The following is a 5,715-nucleotide window of genomic DNA, read 5'->3' on the forward strand; positions in this document are numbered from 1 at the left end:
TCTTTTCTTTTTTATAAAATAGATCCTTTAGATTTTGTTTTGGTCCCAATTTCTCCCCAAAAGAAAATAGCAGTCATCCATATTCCCATGAACCATCATGAACCGTTATTGCTATTTCAGCAGAATTTCCTCTATGTTTTTCATAGTCCGTATTGTTTTTAAAAGTGTGCTAGATGTAAGTAAAGTGATTCTTCTTCTAGAAAACTCTAATATTATAGATAAGGTTAAGCCCTTTTTAATCAACCCCCATCCCTCAATACTGCTTCTGGCTCCTCCTCCCCATAATAATCACTGCTACAGGTTCAGGGTTTATTTCCCTAACCCATTGTTTGACTTCTACATGCAGGTGTATATAAAGCACATACAGTTTTATTTTGTTTATTTGTATTTTTTTAATGGTATAATGTTCTATGCATTGCTCTGCAATTAGCTTTTTTTGAAATGGAGTCTCGCTTTGTCACCCAGACTGGAGTGCGCTGGCGCAATCTTGGCTCACTACAACCTCCGCCTCCTAGGTTCAATTGATTCGCCTGTCTCAGCCTCCTGAGTAGCTGGGACTACAGGCAGCCACCACCACATCTGGCTAACTTTTGTATTTTTAGTAGAGATGGGGTTTCACTATGTTGGCCAGGGTGGTCTTGAACTCCTGCTCTCAGGCGATCCGCCTGCCTCGGCCTCCCAAATTGCTGGTATTACAGGCGTGAGCCACTGTGCCCAGCCTGGCATTTGCTACTAATACACACAGATCTAAGCCACTTCAACAACCCACTCCCTTCCTGATGGGCATTTCTGTTGTTCTCTGCCACTGCACTGAGATAGCATCCTGTTCACCCATGCTTCTCAAGCACAGGCTCTTGGAGGTGGCATCCTGGGTGACTGGGCCAGCACATGTTGTGTTTTACTAGGGACTGACAGAATTCACTCCATATATCAATGTAACTGTGTATATTCCAACCACTAGGGACCTGTTTACCTATGAACCAAGGCAACTCCTGAGAGTGACTGATGTTTTTTGTGTGTGATACGGGAGAACAGTGTCTCACTGTTACTTTTCATTTCTCTGGTTACCACGGAGGCGAGCATGTAATTTTTTTTGTGTGGGTACCCAAGTACTCCAGCATCATTTAGTGAGCTGTTTATTGAGTCATTTATCCTTTCTCTGATGGTTGAAAATGGCAACATTTTAATATGCTTTATTTCAATATATGCATGAGTCATTCTGTTCAATTCTATTGATCTAGCTGTATATTCCTGAGTTAATTGATACCACACTGTTTTAATTATTATAGCTTTATAATGCATTGGTATTTGTAATTTTACTCTTCCTCGTAGTAATTCTGTAAATGTATCATTTTCTTCTGATTGATGAGGAAATTGAGCCGCAGAGTTAAAATGATTAGTCCATGGCCTCTTTCACAAGGACCCAAAGGGACTTCAAATGGGGTCCATGGATTCTCCTGCCCACTCTGTTTTCCCTGCGCCTTCCCGCCCCTTGGCATTAGTGTGGGACAGGAAACAGCCCATGAGCCTTGTCCTGGGCTTCTGTAAGGAGTGTTGGGAGGATCATGTCCCACATTACACAGCATCCCCTCTAAGGGAACCTACCAGACCCTCTGGAACTTTGGGTGAACTTTGTGTGATCTCAGCCTCAGGAGAATGGGACTTCTTTGAACAGCTGGCTGTTTGTTTTCTCTTGGACATGAATCCATGAGCACTAGAGCTGTGCTCTTCACCCTGGGTCCTGGACTCCCGCCTTCCCCACTGCCCTGTCACGTGGAGAGGTGCTCATGGCAGGCTTTGTGCCTGCCATCCCCCCTCCCAGCTCTGTCTTACTCCTCTGCTCTTATCTTCTCCTTTGACTTATTCTACCCCTCTCCTCACCAGCTTCTTTAAAAATGGTTTATTTGGTGTATCATAGTTGTGCGGTGTTTTTTCAGAACAAGGTAGCAAGGCACTCTGTGAATGAAAAGTTAAAGTGAAGCATTTCAGGTAGTTGTGGGAGCTATTTGGGGCCTCACCCCAGTGAGTTAGGAGGTTTCAAGGTCTTCTGGGGGCCTCCAAGCTTCCCTGTCCCATCTAGAACCTCTTTCACCTCCCCAGAGAGAACCCCCGACCCCATGCCAACATCTGCAGCTACCTCATCTCCACAGCCACGCCAGCTCCAGCCACACCCTCCTGCTCCTGGGGCTTGGTTTGTGTCCATCGACTGATGCTGGCTTGGCCTCGGCTTCTGCTACTGCCCTGGTTGAGGCCAGGACTCTCCTGGGCATTCAGGTCTAAAAGAGCTTCCCTGAACTCAGCCATGACTCACCAGGGTGGGTCTGGCCAGGGCGGGGTGGCCCCTTGAGGGGTCTTGGAATGGCCTGGAGTTTCCAAGCTATAAATGTTGGCATTTGTATTATTGAAATTACTGAGAAAGTTTGATATGTGGCAGCTCAACCTTCAGGGGTTGATGTTCCCAGAACATCTGCTGTCAACTCAAACCAGTCATTAGTGGGATTGTGGTCTGGAAGTCTGGGGAATGTTTTCTAAAAGGCCAAGTGTTGGAGAGAAATGAGGACTGGACCATGGGTCAGGAGACCTGGGATCTGGTCTGGGTGTCACTCCTCACTGGACTGCAGCCCTGAGCAAATCTCTTTCCTTCTCCTAACCCTATAAAATGGGGAGAATAAGGCCATGGGTGAGAATCCCTTCAATCACTCAATAATTATGACCAAGCACCTTTAATGAGCTAAGGAGTGTTCGAGGTTGCTGGAGGTACAGTGGCAGTAAAGAACAGCAAGTCAATAGCATTCAGATCACCAATGTACCAGGCACCTTTAGGTATTGATAAATACCATTAAGAGAACAAAACAGGGTGACTCGGGAGAGTACTGGGGGCAGGGGAGTTAAAGGTGATCAGAGAAGGCGATTGTCCAGGTAACTGATGCCTCATCCCGGCTGATAGCAACAGAGATGGGGAAAATGGACAGACTGCAGATAATGGTGGAGGTAGAACCCTTAGGATTAGCAGACTGGGGGAACCAAGCCATGAGGATGATGACCACCAGGCTTTCAGGGTTGAGCAACATAGTCACTGATGCTGTGGAGTCGTTGAATTGGGGAAGAAGTGGGACTAAGAGGAAAAATCGAGAGCTTGGTCTTGGACACGTTAAGTCTGAAGCCCTAAGTTGACACCCAAGTGACACCAAGTGGAGATGTGATGTAGACAGGTAGGCACCTGTTTGGGAGGCCTGGTGCAGAGCTACAGCCAACACGGGGACTCACACGTGGTGAGGGGCTACCAAAGGCGTGGCTGCAGGGCTCTAGTGCTCTTTACTATCTTCCCGCTACTGTTCCCTTTCAAATCCTCTCACACTCCTCTCTGCCCCCAGCACCTCAAACCTGAGCCTGTGCTGGCCCTGAGCTTCCCCTGCAGGTGGCTCTGGGGCCATTCCTAGCTCTCTGCACAAAATCCTCACCTAAGTCCTAGGCCCAGGGTCTGGCTCCAGTTAGCTGACAGGTAGGAAAGAGGCCAGTGGACTTTCTCCAAGATCTCACCCACACTGGGCATCTTATTTTCTGATAGGGCATTTCTGCTTTCCTTTTTTTTTTTTGAGGGGACACTGTTATGTAGGAGCAAGAGAGCAATGTCCCAATGCACAGGCACTATTGACAACATTCCTGGTAATTCTAGAGTGGGGCCCAGCTTGGAATGGTTCAGAAACCTCTGGAGGCCTCTGAATAGCTTGATATGGGAGCTCCTCGGGCAGGGAGGGCTTCTTTCCCTGAGGGAGCTTTGGAAGACAACATAGGGTGTCAGCTCCTGTGATGGGTGCCCCCAAGATTCCACATGGTAGATCTCACACATCAGGGCTTGAAAATGAGAGGTGTGGGTTCTGGTGATACAGCCAGAGCTAATGAACTGTGGCATAAAGAAACATCATAGCCACGCCCAGATACACAGAGATGAACTCCATTGTCCCAAAGTGACAATGGGATCCAAACAATCAGGACCCCTAGTGAGCACCTGCGCCTTGCTCGATATTAGACCAGCTCACTGTTCACACACACAGTCACTCTGTCTGGTGACGATTGCTGTCCCCAACTGCAATTTAACAGGGCAGGAGGTCAGTAGGGAAGCTTCCAGGTTATTGGCTGAGTTGGGTTCTGTATAGTCATTTCTCATGCTTCTATAAGGAAATACCTGAGACCAGGTAACTTATCAAGAAAAGAGGTTTAATTGGCACAAGATTCCACAGGTTGTACAGGAAGCCTGGCTGGGGAAGCCTCAGGAAAGTTACAATCATGGCAGAAAGCAAAAGGGGAAGTAGGCACGTCTTACATGGTGAGAACAGGAGGAAGAAAGAGCCAGGAAGGTGCTACATGCTTTTAAACTAGATTTCAGGAAACCCACTTAGTATCATGACGGGGTATCTGCCCCAGGATCCAGTCACCTCCCACCAGGCCCCACCTCCAACCCTGGGGATGACAGTTAGATGTGAAATTTGGGTGGCAGCACAGAACCAAACCCTATGAGGATCTTTATCTCGGGACAGGGCCTGGGTTCTCTGCAGGTGAGCGGGTGAGCCCTGAGCTGTCCAAGGGCCCGTGGAGGGCAGAGCTCATCTTCAGGGACTTTGATGGGTCCTCATAGCCCAGCCCCATCTCAGTGCTGCCAAATGAGGCCAGTGGCTTCCTCTAGAAAGCAGAGTGAAGGACGTCAGCATCACTCCATGGAGGGCGTGATCAAACAGGATGGATCTGCTGCCTCATTCTCCCAGTGCTGTCACCCCAAACCACCCAGCCTCTTCGTCCATGACTACACACGGGCCTTCTCCGTGTCGTTGGGAAAACACCCACCAGCAGCTGGAGCTTACTGACTCCACAGAGGGTGTGGGCCGTGAGGCAGGGCTTTCTGGGTTGCCGCCCTGACTCAGCCTTTCACTTACCTTGTGATTTTGGACAAGTCGCTTAACCTCTCAGGGAACAGTAAAAGAAACTACAGTATCTCACAGAGTTGTGTGAGAACTAGAGGAGATAATACCTGAAAGGAAATTGAAACAGGAGGTGGTCATAATAAGAGTGCAATCAACGTTAGCTGTTATGACTATTCTCTGCATGGCAATCCCCCAAATGGCTGTAAGGGCCACAAAACCACTCCGTGGAGCAGTGCCTGTCGTCAGAGACGTGGGACATTGTAATCAGCAGGCACCAGGTCGTTGCTCTCCCCTGTGACCAGGGAGCACTTTCTTACCAGAGGAAGGGGATCGGGGGATTTTGAAAGGTAGATTAAAAACAACAGCAAAACAAAACACTGAGGCAAAACTAAAAACAGCACCCACAGTCTTCTACAGATTGCCCCAAACCATTATGTCCACGGTCTCAGAAGGTAGGTGGTCAGCTTAAATAGCCAGCCTGTGGCTGTCTGCGAAACTCTGTATCAGTCTGCTCGGGCTGCCATAACAAAATGCCACCAGACGGGGTGGCTTAAACAAAAGAAGGTTATTATCTCGCAGTTCTGGAGGGTGGAAGTGCAAGATCAAAGTGCCTGCTGGTTCGATTCCTTCCTAGGCCTCTCTCCTTGACTTGCAGATAGCTGTCTTCTCCCTGTGTTCTCACACCGTGTCTCCTCTGTGCACACACATCCCTGGTGTCTCTGTGTGCTTCCCCGTCTTATAAGGACACCAGTCAGATTGGGCACAGGCCCTCCTGAATGAACTCATTTTAATGTAA

This window comes from Aotus nancymaae, unplaced genomic scaffold (assembly GCF_030222135.1).
Source record: "Aotus nancymaae isolate 86718 unplaced genomic scaffold, 86718_ANA_hifiasm-v0.15.2.pri h1tg000079l, whole genome shotgun sequence".
Classification (NCBI taxonomy): domain Eukaryota; kingdom Metazoa; phylum Chordata; class Mammalia; order Primates; family Aotidae; genus Aotus; species Aotus nancymaae.